The sequence below is a fragment of the Orbicella franksi genome, chromosome 10 (assembly GCF_964199315.1).
Source record: "Orbicella franksi chromosome 10, jaOrbFran1.1, whole genome shotgun sequence".
In the NCBI taxonomy this organism is placed as follows: Eukaryota; Metazoa; Cnidaria; class Anthozoa; order Scleractinia; family Merulinidae; genus Orbicella; species Orbicella franksi.
In genome coordinates, this window is record NC_138154.1 from 5,652,708 (window position 1) to 5,669,280 (window position 16,573).

The following is a 16,573-nucleotide window of genomic DNA, read 5'->3' on the forward strand; positions in this document are numbered from 1 at the left end:
TACGTTTTCCCGTTCACGGTCACAAATCATTTTTCTAACTAACACACAGGAAATACAGTGTTCGGCAAAGCTGCATACTTATGTAATACAAAAAAATCTACAGCACAGCAGGACATTTTTGCCCTTCTAAAATTTCCCTGGTAAAGGTGGAATTTGATCTGCCATGTGTACTTTAATAATTATCTTGTCCCCACAGTTATGCAGATGACACACCGATGGGTTGCTAATCTATCTAGCAAGTAAAATGTATGTACAACATTGTAAACTTTCACTTCGGGTTTGCGATAAGTTAGCTCCCACTTTTCCCCACCATCCCACAAGATATGACATTGTATAACTTCCACTCAATAACATTGGCTTTAATTTAACATAGCTCCAGTTTCCAGAGAATGTACCCTTTTTGAAAATGTTAAATGATGTATTGAGTTCCTGTCAAAGACAATATATCAAACAACTGGTATACTAGTAGTTCAAGAGCTTCATACTACAGTCACATGTCTCTCTCACATGAATAGAGTGTCTTAATGCTTTAGTCCCACTCTATGAGACACAAGCTTGAAAAACTGATAGGGTAAGCCTTGATGTTAAAATACCATCTTTGCTAACAAAAGCCTGCACCAATCTTAAAGTATAAATAATTTTTCTAGGCTCTCTAAAATCAAAGAATTCTGCTCTCTGAACTTGTAAGTAATTTTACAGCAAAAGTCACCATCCCAACAACGTCTTCACACGAACACTTTTGTTCATCATAATAAACTCAAGGCACAGATATTTTCTACAATTCACCTAATGTAGTTTCCAAATAAACTAATTCAACTTGCTAATCTGCCTACTTATGTAGACAAAACAACTACAGTGCTGCAAGAATAATTTGTTGTGACACATGTACTTGGTGACGTGTGATCCGCCAAGGAACACCACTGAAATCCCAATGCCACAATTTAACAGTCGTTTCAACACAAAATGGGAAATAAAAGACAATAAAAGAATACCAACTCCATCACAAGATCGATTGTGTGCTTATAACTCTGACTTCCAATAAAAACTAAAACCACCACGTGCATCTAGGATAATCAGTTTTTAACTATTCACTAAGAAACAGAAGTAAGCGTGACTCAGGTAAAACTTCTCGCTAAAGGAGCTGCGTGGATCCTTGCTCTCTGACAAATTCTTCTTAGCGCACCGTGGTTGTAGATCTCGCTATTGTAGTTTTTTGCACTGTCGCAATCCCGACTGTGATGTGCGATGGGCCAAGAACCGCCGTTGAAACCCAATGTCACGATTTAACAATCACTTGTTTATTGCATTTACTTTTAATGGCACGTAGTGGAAAACTAACAGCTGGTAAAACGAAGTTAGATACAGAAAATAAATACAGTTACAGTTGTCATAAAGAGGAGTACAATTGTATTTTGTTTCATTTGAACCCTTGCCTCTTCACCATGATTAGACATCTGCTCCTGCTCATTAACCTAGAAAAAACAAACGAGATGTAGATAAGAGATGGTAAAATGAAGTTAAGTAAGAAAATTGCTACGAGTAACTTTTCAATTTTGGAGGCTTTGGGTATCAGTTATTTAAAGTTATGTTAGTCAGGAAGTTAAGTTGGTTAAATATAACTAAAATGAATATGTTAAAAAAAAGCAATGGGATAATTTGTCGCAATTGTATATATGTTCATTGATTGGAAGTAAATTTAATCTTGCATAACCTAAGACCATTGATTGTTGTTTGCTTGAAGGCCAGTAAATGAAGTGTAATTTGGAAAACCCTAAAAAGTGATGTGGCTCAAAAAATTATGTGGACCGATGGGGAAACAGGTGAGAATGTCAACAAAACTGCGCTTATATTTGGCTTAACATTACAAAAGTTTTTCAACGAAAACTGAGGTCTTACACTGAAATGATACTATTGTGTGACAATGGTTTTTCTTGCCAATTTTGGTTATGAAGACATGGGAGGAGACGTGCCAATCCCTCATAAAGGAAAATCTGGATACCCATGAAAAAATATCTGGAGATTCTACAAAAAATGAGATTCTACTTTTTTGTTGATTAACATTAAACAAACCCTGTTTCCCGATCCGTCTCACTGTCAGAATTCGAATCTTCTATTAAAATATCAGCATCTGCAGTTCTAATTCTTTTCGCCATTTTTATCCGATTGCAATTGCTTTCCTGCGCTGCACGTGAACTTGCAAAGACTACAGGGATACTCGGCATGGGATCGAGGTTTGGTTAATGGTTAACATAGCTGCTGCACAAAATTAGTAGCATAGGCCTAGGAACTAGGCAAAAATTGGCAGAAAAGCGGTAAACACAAGTACAAATGTAGCAGTGTAGAATTCTGCCTTATTCACTTATAACTTTATCAGTTTATGGCACTCGCTTTCCATTAATTTTTCATTCTTTTTATTTTACAGCTAATATTTCATTTCAGAATGATTTTCCCCAAGAAATCATGAGAATGCGGAGTCTTGTCATGAGGCCATGAGAAAAGATAAAAACTGTGAGAGTTGGCAGGTCTGTGGGAGGCTATATTGATAATTGTTAAAAAATATATTATCATGTGGAATTTTTTTATGAAAGGTTAATATATCACATAATGATCTTATAAATTTCACTGTCTTAATATTTGAAAGATAACAACTTTGTAACTAATAATTCCAGTAACGCAGCCCACTTGTAAAATTAATGAACTATTTAAAATTTGCATGGAATAATAAAAATCTTATTGGTTGTGGATATTTACCAATGAAAACAATACATCAATTTGAGACCAAACAGCATAAATAACACCTTAGTATGAAATCTATACTTTACATAATTCAAGAAAAAAATATGCAGGTCACCACAATTCCTAATGCCAGCTTACCGAAGAAAAGATTCATCTCTTCCTGCAGACATCACAGTAGGAACAATATCAACAAATGCCCCTTCACAGCATATTAAATTACTTCCCAATTGTTGGAAAATTGTGTTTGTTGAGCTGTAGAAGAAATCTAACACTCTCCAATACAAGTGAATTCAAGGCAAACATTGTTCTTCAATGTGAAACAGACAAAAATACCAGTACTTATAGTAAAATGAAGATTTTTTAAAGCAAAATGGACCATATCCCCTCTACACCTTATTGATTCAAATTGAGGGTTCTGGTCTGTGTTACTTTGAACAGTTTGTGATATTTGTTAACAGTCTGTTATGTTTCATAGAAAATGGTTTGAACCCAGGAGTATCATAGTTTGTATAGTGTGATCGTCCGGGTGAGGGTAGTTCTGAAAAGAACTGTTGTTGGTGACTGACCTTTCGACAACCTGAGCGGAAGTCATCTTCAGAGTCAAGTGAATAGTGTTTGTCAGTCGATGATGTTATAAGTCTTGTCTGTTGAATGTGATTGGTCAGTTTAGCCATGATAGTATTTGCTGAAAGACTTGAGTAAAGTTTGTCATCAGTCATTTGTGGGTTTCAATATATTTTGTTAGTCAAACTGGTCGGTTTTTGGTCTGTGTATTGTTAGTCAAATTAAGTCAGTCTGTTAGAAGCTTGTTTGTCGATTTCGTTTCCGTCATGGATAAGTCGTTTGTAAGGTGCCAGTAGTTGTTGACATCTGTTAAGAGGCGTTTGTTCTAGGTTAGTGTACCAGCTTTCCAGAGTCAGCTGTTGAAAATAGTTTGTACTGTAGGTTAAGTACTGAGCAGAGTCTGTTATGTTGTTCATAAAATTATTGGTAGTAGAAGTTTTATTTTCCTTTGGCATATGAAATGTACTGTCTTGTAATTATTGTGCTGCGTTGCATGCCATTTACAGGTCAATAATGGTTGGACTGAGTCCAAAGACCTATCACTATTGAGAGCAATTGCAGCAGAAGGCATTTTCGTAAATACTAAGGCTGGAAGCAGGGAAAGAGGTGCAGCCTGGTTGAATGTTGCCTCTGCCCTTGTGGGAGAATCTCTTACTGTAACTACACATTCAGTAAGATACCGCTACCACATTCTGGCCAGAAAGTGGAAAGCGAAAGATGGGGCAGAATAGAAAGAAAGTGGTGGAGGAGACAAGCACAAGACAGAAGTAGAAGTTTTATTGGAAGAGTTGGTGGAATTGGAGTTGGAGTCGGAGAAAGTAGCAGAACAGCAGGATGAGGCAAAGAAAGCAGCAGCAGCAAAAGAGAAGAAACAAGCAACAGAAATGAGAGAAAGGGCCTTGGAGAGGTTTGGTGGGATGAGGAAGAGACAAAATGAGGCAGAGAAAGAGGAGGCAAAAAAGGAAACTAAAAGAAAAAGATCAAGAGGAGAAGCATGAGCAATTTGTCAGGCAGCTGCAAGCCACCCAAGTTGCAAATAATGAGCAAATGAAAATGTTCCAGCCACAGATGCTACAACAAATGCAGCAACAACAACACCAACAGCAGCAGCAGCAAGAACAATTTGCTATGTGGCAACATCAGACGATGGTTATGACGCAACAGCATGCTCAACTTATGTCACGTTTGCTAAAGAAAGGTGAGTGACAGCTTGAAGTGTAAATTTTATTAAAAGCCAGAAATTTTTACCAACTTGTAATATAATTTAGAATTATTTTTTCACAATAAGTATGTTCATAATGAGTAACACATTCATATTGACATGCAGAGTTAATAAATTAAGCTCACCAACATTGGAATAGTACAACTTGGTAAAGGTAATTTGCTTCTTATGTCATGCTTTAATAATGTATTCATGTTTTAATCTTGTACCAGAAAATATTAAAGTTATCATTTTCAGATTGAAATACTGTTGAAAACCCAATACTGATATGAAATTATAATTTCTTGAATAACTGAAAATATTGCTTCAACAGTTTTTGGAATGAGTGTTGTCCAAATAATATTGATACTCGAATTCACTGAGTGAATAATGGACACTTTGATCAGTTGTTTCAAAATTGAACCTACTTTTCCAAACCAATAGGTCCTTTGCACGATCCGCTCACATGGTACGGAATTGATTATGCTGGGATGCAAGTTACACAGTGAGATTTCCAAAACAAAGGAATTTATGCCAGTCCAGGCCGACTTTCCTTTGTTTTGAAAGTCCCATTGTAACTTGCGTCCCAGCATAATTAATTCCGTATCATGTGACCAGATCTTGATCATCCTCCTTTAAAAATTTGAAATGCAAAGGAGCACAGATGAAACAAATAATAATGTCATTCATGAATGCACAATTTGTCTTGCTTAGACATTGTAAAAGGACACAAGCATTTTGATAAAATGGATGTTTCACTTTGTGTTTTAGCACTAACATGCTTTGCTCTCTCCTTTCACTAACCCAATAGGTCATTTCCTGTTTGATGTGAATTACATGTGTATCTGGCTAACCAAGACAAACAATCTGGATGGTATGAAATAATTTTCATACATGAACTTCTGCAAAAAAATTTTTCGATTTGGATAAAATGCAATGTTTTTACGAATTTTTACAAAGTTCAAAATTCTATTTTCTTGTGGTCGACCCCTGCCGCTGATCACAAGAATAATGGGCTCAAAATGGCCACACAACTGATGCCTGTGACATAGGTTCAGGAACCTCACTTGACCTTTAGTGTATATAAATACATATATGTCGTGTGTTACAAAGAGCGGCAACGTACCTTTCCGACATTTTCAACAAAATATAGACAACTCTGAAGCAATTTCCCACTTTTTTCAGTCAGATAAGTCACTACCCAAATCATGTGTTCCTGAACCTACATCACCACTCACTTCAAACTGAGGAAGACTAGTGTGAATGGTAGACCAAAATGCCTGCAAATTGAACGTCTTTCAAAAATTATAAAAAAATTTCATTTTATGGAAAGCAAAACATTTTTTTGAGAAAGTTGATTGGGTGTTACGAAGAATCAGATGAGGAAGCAAAAAATTTGACGTTATGGGCTTTTTAATAAATTTGCCTAAAACTATTACTTTGCTTGTAAATTCATGAATAGCGAGAAAACCAAAAAAATGTTTCCTAACACAGGTATTTCACCACTTAAATATGTAATTTTGGCCATAGTCTTTGTTCAACAATCATGAATACAACAACAACAAGCTTTATTAGCAAATAAAAAAAAGTTAAACTATACAATATAATATATTAATCGAGCTGAGTAAAACTAAGTCATGTTTAAGTACAGGAGGTAGGTTGGCACTAAAGCTTGATGAAAGCAGTTAATTAGTCAATAAAAAGAGACAAAAAGAAGAAATAAATAAATAAATAGCTAAATAAACAAAAGATAAACAAATAAATAAACAAATAAATAAACAAATACCAGTTGAAAACTCATGAACAGTGAGACTGTAAGATGTTTAGCTTGATTTTGTTTTTAAACGTTTAAGGGGGGAGGTGTTTAATGCTTTCGTCAAGGTGATTCCAAACTTTTACAGCTTCAAAGCAAATGTTGAATTTACCATAGTTTGTTTTGATGGTATTGATGTAATAGGTTGATTTAGAAGCAAGCTTAGTATTGTATGAGTGTACAGATGCTACTGTTTGAAAGAAATTTTCAAAGGAAGATGGAAGAAGATTATAGTAATAGTGATACATGACGAGTGCATTGTGAAGGGTAACAAGATCAGTTAATTTAAGGATCTCTAATTCCTTAAAAAGAGGCTCAGAGTGTTCATCTGGTTTTGAAAAAGTTATAGTATGTATAGCTCTCTTTTGAAGAGTTATTAAGGGTTTAAGAGTAGCACTATAAGTATTGCCCCAAACTGATAAACCATAGGTGAGGAAGGGGTAGATAATTGAATAAGATAATTGATGTAATATGTTTCTTTTTCCATAATATCTAATTTTAGATAGTACTCCAATACCTCTTGGAACCCTCTTGCACAATTTGTGTAAGTATGGTTTCCAGTTCAAATTGGAATCAAAAATGAGTCCTAAATATTTAACTTGATTATCAGATTTCACAGACATATTGGAGATACTAAGATTCAACTTATGAGCTATTCTTCTTTGTGGAGAATGAAATACCACAAAGCTGGTTTTTTCAATGTTCAGAGATAATTTGTTAGCATATAACCACTGGCTTACCTTTTCTAGTTCTACATTTAAGTTGGTTTCTAAATTTAGAATGCTAGGATTATTAAGGAACAAGTTTGTATCATCAGCAAAAAGGTGAAATTCTAAGATATTGGAGCATTTAGGCATATCATTTATATATAAAAGAAAAAGAAGTGGGCCAAGCACTGACCCCTGAGGTACTCCACATGTAACAGGTTGGTAAACATAATTAGTACCAAACAAAGAAACAAACTGTCTTCTGTTACTAAAATAAGAAACAAACCAATCATTTGGAACACCTCGTATGCCATAATACTCGAACTTGGCTAATAAAATTTTATGGTCAACTGTATCAAATGCTAAGAAGATTCCACAAGAGTAGGTGCCATTATCAATTGATCTTTGTATCTTATCAGTCAAGAGGAGAAGAGCATGGGTGGTTGAATGTTTTGATCTAAAGCCAAACTGATTACTGTGTAGAATAGAAAATTCCTCAAGATAGCTAATAATTCTATTATACATTAATTTTTCAATTAATTTATTAAATATGGAGAGCAATGAAATAGGTCTATAATTGGAGACTAAATAACTGGACTGTTTTTTGTGAATTGGAACTACTCTGGCTGAGGTGGTAGGTGATAAGAAAAAACTGCAGGACTGGGGTTTATCTAAATAACAATTGAATGGTAGATTAGGTTTTGGTACAGTTGATGCCAACTTTTTTGCAATATTAGAGGAAAACGTATTCAACTATTCAGCAATGGCTTTATTGTTAGTAATCTTATGTTCGTTAATAATGAATTTACTAGGTGAGGTGGAACCTTTGGACTTTAGACATATAAGTTGCTTTATTCCTTTCCAAATTTCTTTTGTTTTTGACTTGTTGATCATGAAATATTCTTTATAATACTTGGTTTTACTTAGTTTGAGTAGATGATTTAATTTGTTTTGATAATACTTAAATTTGGTACGGCTGTAACATGTACGTGTTTTCAGATAGTGCCTGTACAACCTACTTTTGTTAATAATAGATACCTTTAATCCGGGAGTAATCCAGGGCTTTGTTTGGAATTTGGATTCCTTTCGGGTGAGTGGCTTTAAGGGTAAATGACTATTAATGATATTACTTACTTTTGTATAAAACTTATCAAACATTTCAGTAGTATCTGATAGTCCATGAAATAAATTAGACCAGTCAATGGATCTAAATTCACTTAATAAAGCTTCTTCATTATAATTAGAATAATCTTGTCTAAAGCTTTTCTCTTTATGTATTGAAAAAGCAAAACTCTCAATGATGAGAAAATTAGGCAAATGGTCTGTTAGATCATGTAATAAATTCCCACTGACTGTTTGATAATCGATAGAATTAAAGAATATATTATCAATCTGTAGTAGAATGATTGGTAATTCTTGTTGGTTTCAGTATGTGGAGCTCTAGAAAAAAGAACCCAGAGTATTAGTAAAATCCTCTGTTAAGGGATGTTTATCGAAGTTCAAATGATTAATATTAAAGTCGCCAGATATTAAGCAGAGTTTCCTCTCTTGATTGATTTTGCCACTAACCGAGTAAAACTTATTTAGAAACGTTTCAAGATTGGAGGAAGGATGTCAGTATACTACACCACATATCATATTACTGTTTAAGTCACTCTCAATTTCAACCCATAACATCTCACTTTCATCGGTGCTAGAAGTAAGGTCATGTCTAACACTATATTGAATACCTTTTCATTATACATACCAACTCCACCTTCCCTTTGTGTAGTGGGTTGAGAGAGGAATGAATAACCAGGCAGATCAAGATTAGAGATTTGTTCATTAGATCTATTAATCCATGTCTCCGACAGACTTATAATGTTGAAAGGACAATTCAAATCATTAAGGAACTGTTCTAGGTTATCAAAGTTTGCCTGGATACTTCTTATATTACAACTGAGGAGTGAAAATGCCTTGTTTGAGCAACTATTAATTTCAGGTGAACAGTGAAATTTATGTATATCAAAATAATTAAAATTAACTGGAAGGTGTGTTGGATTCAGAGTCAGAATTAGATAAGTGTGGAATATTACCAATATTAGATATAGTCTGTAGCACTGGTAAATCTTCCAGAATAGCATTTACACTATTCTTTGAGCACAAGCAGCTAAAATTGGAATTATAGGACAGCTTAACAGGCTCATTATCTTCAATTGAGTGAAATGGAAAAGTTGACTGGCTGCATATCTGGCAGGTCCACCCAAGGCTACTGGACGTAAAGTACTTGTAATCAGCTAGAGTAAGGGATGTGCAATTAAAGTGATAACAAAGATTACACAGACTACATATCCTGTTACTCCTAATTAACTTATCACAGATAGCAAATCGGTATCTACCAGTATCTAGTCTTAACTTTCCTGCACTTAGTTTGGCGAGGCAGATACTTCAGTAGTTGTTGAACTGGTTGATTCAGATGTTGGTCGTCGTGGTTGCAGTTTTTCCAAATCCCCAACTGATGTAATATGTGACGCTAGCGTGTGCTCATTATGCCTCAAATATATCACTCTATAATATGTCCAGATAAACGTGTAATTCTGTTCCTTGCAAAACTTGAGGCAGTTGTTCAACAGCTTTCTTTTCGCTTCCGTTAGGCTTTCTTGGATAAAGATATTATTCTCACCATAGCACCCGAGGCCAATGTCGCTAATATTATAGCTTTTCAACTTTGGTCTAGCTTTGTAGAAACGGTCCCGAATCCATCGATTGGTAAATTTGACCACTTTGGCGGGATGTCGAATTGGAGTAGACCCTGATTCTCCATTGTTAGATAAAGGAATCCTATGGCTGATCGAGATATCTGTATCATCAATATTGACCTCAATCAAGGCTCCAATTTTCTTAAAATCACGAAGAGAATTGACTATAAAAGTAAAATTAACAGAGCTAAGAAATACACGCCATGCTTGCATGACAACCCACCTTCTTTACTCGTGTAAAGAAGGTTGCTGAATGTCAGACTTATCTGAAACAATATTGCCATAAAGACCGGTGTGAGCATTCTCCAGAAGAGCACAGACAATATAGAATTTTCCCACTGCACTCATATTAATTTCTCAGCTGGCTCTTGAAATCAATGAACTTAAAATAATTAGTTATGTCACCAAACAACCACTCAACTGCTACTCAAACTTCACTCATTGCATGATTGTACAGGCCCATTTGTAGGGTGAAATGCATGTTTCTAAATGGGGCTTGGAGGTGAACTCCCAGTTGATACGCAGGATCCCCATAAAGACAAAGAGGATCACCATTGTAAAAAGCTATTCTGGGCAAGTCACAAAGTACCCCAGTTTCCTGCAGCATTGCACTGTCATGCCATTTTCCCTCAAATGGGCCATGCAGGTTGGCTATTAAGCTCTTTGGTATAAGCACACTTTGAAATTTGATCGAATGCAACCATTTATGCCCATTGTACATGACTCTGGTTGTCCTGTGGCCATGCGATTCCATGCACAGTACCATCAATGAAGCCAAAACAATTACTGAGCGGGGCACGATGGTGATGATGTTCATAAATAAAATTTATAATTCTATTAAAAATGGGACGGAGCTCGGTTGGATTTCTCCTGAAATGAGGCACCATGTCTGTATAGTCTATCAACTTTATTGGTCACAAAATTACAATATAATTAAAAGAAGAAAAGGACCAATAGGAATTGCGCGAACGGGAAAATAAAGTTACCCATGCAAGGCGCAACCCTAGAAGCTAGTAAGAATGGTGATAGAAAATCTTAAATTTGATAAAAATTACAATAAAATCTAATAATTACTTATAGTTAAAAATTATAGTTAAATCTAATTAATTGCAATAGTTTAAAACAAAATGCGGATAATATTAGTCACAGAAAATTAAGAGCGGTGGCAAGGGCAGTTACGGAAGAGGAACCAGGAGCAGGGCATGTCAATATCATAGGTAGTGTCCAGTAAAGTAAAATAAGTGGCGTGCAAAAAATATTTGAATAAACTTGGGCTAGAAAATTTGTCTTGAGGGGCGAGATTACAGATAGTGTTCCAGGGTTTTACAATTCTATTGAAAAAAGAAGCTTGAAAAGTTGCGGTTTTACAGTAAGCAGGTTTTAGTATGAGAGTGAGGTTCTTAGAGCGGGACCGGCCATGTGTGGTAAAAGTAACATATCGTTCAATTTTTAGGTCAGTATATCCAGAAATAACAGTTATAGAGAAATAAAAGATCTCTCAGTTCCCTGTCATATGTTAGTGGTAACAAGCGAAGAGTCAGCAATCGTTGTTTGTAGGACATCTCGCCGATTCTAGTTCTTAGTATCCAGTGAGTGGCACGCCTCTGGACTCTTTCTAAGATTGTTCTCAAATTGACACTAGCAGGAGACCAAACTTCCGTGGCATAAGTAAGCTGTGACTTCACGAGAGATAGATAAAGTGTCCGCCTTACTTTGATGTCGGTCATAAGTGGGCAAGTTCTCTTTAAGAGTCCCAGCATTCTATTAGCCTTGAGTACAATACGCGTTACATGCGAGTCCCACGTTAGATTTTTAGTAATAGTTATACCGAGGTCTTTTTCTTCCTGAACACGTTGTATGTTTACCTCGCCAAGGTGATATTCATGATTTACAGGTGTTTTCTTTCGCGTAATTGTTAGCACTTTGCATTTGGAGGCGTTGAACTTCATATTTGATTCATGGCTCCAGGTGTTTAAACTTGTCAGATCCTGCTGGAGAATAGCACAGTCCTTCACAAACAAAATAGTACGGTGCAGCTTGGTATCATCAGCATACAGAGCGGTGCTGGTTTCCTCATGGATGACATCAGGGCGGTCATTAATAAATATCACAAAGAGGAGTGGGCCGACAAGACTACCCTGGGGTACACCGGAAGTGACCGGTAGACGCTCAGAGGCGGTGCCGTCAATCACAACTCTCTGCGATCTGTCCTTTAGGTAGTCAGAAAACCAATCTAACAGTTGACCTGTGACACCGTACCATTTCAGCTTTTCAATAAGAATGACGTGATCAACTGTGTCGAGGGCCTTGGCAAAATCAAGGTACAAAATATCCGTCTGTTTATTTTTGTCGAGTGCCTCTCCAATTGAATGAAGTACGGATAAGAGTTGCGAAGAGCATGAACGGGAACGCATGAATCCGTGTTGTAAGGTTGTAATTGATTGCGAGACATGGGAATAAAGTCTATTACAAACGCAGCGTTCCATAACTTTACTCACAATTGGTAAAAGTGAGATTGGTCTGTAATTTTCAGCTGGCTCTAAAAGATCTTTTTTATGAACCAGAGTAACATCAGCTGACTTCCATTCTGATGGGAACCGCCCAGTATGCAGAGAATGGTTGAATAGGGAACAAAGACTTGGCGCGATCTGCTCACTGCACTCTTTAAGAATACGCGCAGGAATTCCATCGGGGCCAGTGGCTTTTGACGGATCCAAAATAAACAAGCAATCTCTCGATAGTGGCAAGGATAGGACAATCTTTTCAGCAACACACAAAGTCCCTCCTTCCCACCACAAACTGTTCGCTGTTCAGATTATGTTTTTGAGGATACCAAGACATTCCATTTGTTTTGCGAATCTTAATTTGGTGTGACACGACATCGCTCCATGTTTCTGCATCAAATTTGGGGAATTTCCAGTATGGAAAAATAGCTTTCGAGGAATAAGCATCATAAAGAAGGACAAACTCATCATTCTCTATTAAATCATACACATTAGCCGTTACCAAAGCATCGCGGACTGCTCTTAAGCCACTGCCAGCCATAAATAAATATAATCTGAGATGAAACTCAAGACATAGCGTACAGCAATAGCTAGATGACGAGAGTGGCACACAAGCATGAGGAGAGCTTCCCAAATCTCTGCACAAATCTCACAAAAGTTTAATATTTTAATTGGCATTCAAAACAGAAATCTCAATCTACTGACTTAGACTAAATTGAAATAAATTACCACTTCAGGTGGAACGAAAAGAACTTTCATGTTTTCTATGCTGTTTGTAAGAAATACCTTGGGTATTTGTCTCCATGATCCATGGAAAAACCGTGGTATTGTCCTTCTTCCCACTTGTTTTCTTGTATACAGAGAAACTAATTACATTGTCCTTAAGTTAAGCTGTCTAGGAAACCAACATCGTATGATGAAAATAATGCACAAATGTTGGCAAACGAATATTTCATAGCATCGGCTTACTTGCTAAATCAGTCTTGAAACATGATGTGATGGTGTCCTTGACCCAGTTTCTTACAGGCATGTTTTGCTGCACGCGCCGTTGTCAAGAAGTCCCCCTTGTCATTGCTAAAAATCACTCTTGTGTGTTTTGAAGGACACCTTAGACCAATTGGCAGAGTTCCTTTTGCATGATGACTTGTCACCACCTTCATCATGCCAGAGTGCCCCAGTGTGCTACTGGCAAAGCTCAATAAAAGAGTTAATCCAGCAGTACCTTTTGGAGTTCCCAGGAGGTGTGAAACAGTGTTATATCTATGGGCACATCCCAAAGAACTTCTGCAGCAATACCATGATTGCTGGTCTTTCCAATTTGTGTGAAGATCATGGATATGCCAATTCTGCGAGTCTAAAGGATCTTGTTCAGTAAGTGGGAGCTGATTGTCAGCAACATGAACTTCGTGGCACTCTAACAAAGATAACAATTCTTCAAAGATACCTCAAGACAAAATTTTCACGAGGTAATTTTTTATGTATTTAAGTGGCAGTCCCGCTAAAAGCGGTCCACTTGACTTCGGGACCAAATATAATTTTCCTTCATTTTTTGTCCAAGAAAAGGGTTTGACACATATATAAAAGCAATTTATTATTTCCCAATTCCTTATTTTTGCTTTGCTATGAACCAAAATTGAATTTTGGCCGAACTGAGGTTGCGGACCGTGATCAGAAAGATGAAATTCACCGATTTTGTGAAGCGTGCTACGTTGCCTAAACTGCAGCTCATGGAATTTCGTTTTCATATGAATTTTAAGGTACATTCATTACTTTAACTGACGAAATATGGAAACTTTTCGAAAAATTCTAAGCTTGCCAGCGAGGCTGGAAGACAGCCTACTCCGAGACCTTTGATCACCTACTAAAATTTAGCCAAATTTGACGGGGAAAATCTCAAAAGTTGGGTCTAAATGAAGCCTAAAAAGCACATCACAGTAAATTCCATACCTTAATAAACTGTTCTATAAGTTCAAACCGGTGGGTATCTCCTTGGATTGCACGCGAGAACAGACTAAAATCTGCTACCGTCAGTGTGTTTACATAGCTATCACTTGTGTCAAAGCTCGTTTGCATAACCCTAGCACCCGGTGAAAATACATCTTCTACCGTTCAGGTTCGTTTGTTGACCGTTAAAGTTGATCAATTCTCAAGACTTGCGAGACTCCAAAAGTAAATAATGGCGCCGGTCTGCAGAAATTAACCGTAGCCGTCATCCTGAAGAAAAGAACTGTATGTAGGTAATATGGTCGTCTTAACAAAATTGGTGATGCCATTATTTAACAGACGCAACGAAAAGCCCAAAGGTCCCATTGTAGTGGTCTAGGGAACCAGCCTGAAATCGTAGCAGAAGGAAAAAACAAATCATCGCCCTGTCACCCCAGGAGAAATCGATCAATGCTTGTGGCTTGCAATAATGCCCACCAGCACCGACGGGGCTAGATATCCAGCACGATTATCGTGAAGGGGTGCTGATAATGCTGGTCAATAAAGAAACGGAGGAGCAGACCAATGAGCACAAAGGGGGGAAAACATAAAGGCTTTCCCTGATAGACAACTGTTGCACAAACACGTTGATGCTGGATGACTCAGGGGTGTGGCATGGCGTGAAATGTGGTAGACGATTACCAAGCTGATCACAGCAGCAGTTACTGTCGAGCGACATAAGATCAAAGGTATGAGGTCCAAACATTCTCTGGGCACGGGACCATGTTTCCTCAGAAAGGGTACAATTGAGGTCTGAATGTCGATGCAGGGAAGCGTCGGCTGGGTTCCCAGCTGAAGGAACGTATTGAATGTCGATCAAAAAGTTGAACTCTTGGCTGCATTGCTAAATAGCCTTAATCACGTCATTTATCCCTTGCTCTGCCATGACCCCAACAGAGCTGTGCTATCCATGTGAGCATCAATGCGGGAATTCCGAATCCTTGGGTGGTTTAGGTGCCTGCGGAGGGTTATCAACGCATCCTCCATGCTCCTGTGTGCTTTCTCGTCTTGCAAGGCTTTCAACTTCTTCTCAAGAGATTGAACACGATTGACTGGCTGAGAAACAAGAAGGAACACAGGGAATGAAAATCACATCTGCTGTGCGGCTGACCAGAACAGAACAAGAACATAGCCAAACCTAAAATAACCCGGGAAAAGAATGGGTCAAAATTCCCCACAATCAACCCCCATTCCTTATAGAAACGCCTCCTGTGTTCCCACTTCAAACCCTACGCCTATCTTTTGCTAACCTTCAACGTTACAACTCCCGAGATTTACACTTTCCTCCTCAACACGATTTTTCGCCCCACTCTATCCTCCCTTGAACGCTCTCAATTCCTTTAAAATCCTTATTTCCCTGTCAAAACCCCTCATCCATTTCCCATTCTATTCCATTCTGATCTTTATCACTTTCCACTTCACCAATTTCTACTTGTCATCAATTTACCCTTTCTTCAATTTCTTTGCTTTCCCTTTATTTCCTCTCCGTCTTCCTGGCTTCTTATCATATTCTTTGCTCCCCTCATTCCTTTCTTTCCTCCTTCGTTTTATTTTTTTGTTTCGTTTTAGTGCTCAAAGGCGCTTCTCTCCCTTTTCCTTACTTTTCATTTCTTTCTCTTTTCCCTTAATGCCATCCAATAAAGCTTTAAAGGCATTTCCACTTCTTCAGTCTTCTTTTTTTCTTTCTCTATCTCTTTTTTTTTGCCATCTAAAAGCGCATGTCCTAAAAGCGCTTCTGCTTCTCTCTTTCCTTCCATCTTTTACCTTTTTTCTTTCCTTTTTTCTTTTTTTGCGCCGTCCAAAAAGCGCCGAGAACATATACACGCCTAAAAGTACTTCCACTCCTTTCTCTTTCCTCCCTCTGTCCTTGTTTTTTTACTCTTAATATCATCTCCCTGGTTCCACAACATACCTAAATAATCGTCCTTTACCCAAAAGGGACTTTCCGATAAAACAAAACAAAGTGTAACAAACAGACAATAACGTAAATTGCCATGCAGAACAAAGGGGCATAGCGACACCGAGAACAATATAACTAGGACAATGTGCTAATGAAATGGGCGGAGGCAGCAAAAAAGCACCAAGAACATACATAGGCCCAAAAGGACGTGCAAACAACTGCGGAGGGAAAACAAACAACGAAAAAACAATATGTGCATAATGAGAAAACAAACCTAAATAGAGTGCCGTGATAACAAAGGAGAAAAACTCCCTGTAGACCAAAATTAAAACACGACATAAAACTACACGAAGAAAATATAACGAGGTAGAAAATAAAACAAAAGAGCAAAAGCAAAGCCCACATGAAACGGCAAATGACCAAGATG

General features: G+C 37.3%; 2 protein-coding genes and 1 pseudogene across 2 annotated transcripts in view; 1 reads left to right on the forward strand and 2 right to left on the reverse strand.

The window, feature by feature from the left end:
- Nucleotides 1–16,573, forward strand: part of LOC145501088 (uncharacterized) — a 461,598-nt gene that overhangs the window by 48,014 nt on the left and 397,011 nt on the right. The window lies entirely within an intron of this gene.
- The window catches only part of LOC145501124 (uncharacterized), a 198,112-nt gene that overhangs the window by 7,510 nt on the left and 174,029 nt on the right, over nucleotides 1–16,573 (reverse strand). The gene's annotated exons all lie outside the window — the stretch shown is intronic.
- LOC145500046 (uncharacterized) lies at nucleotides 6,030–9,448 on the reverse strand (annotated as a pseudogene).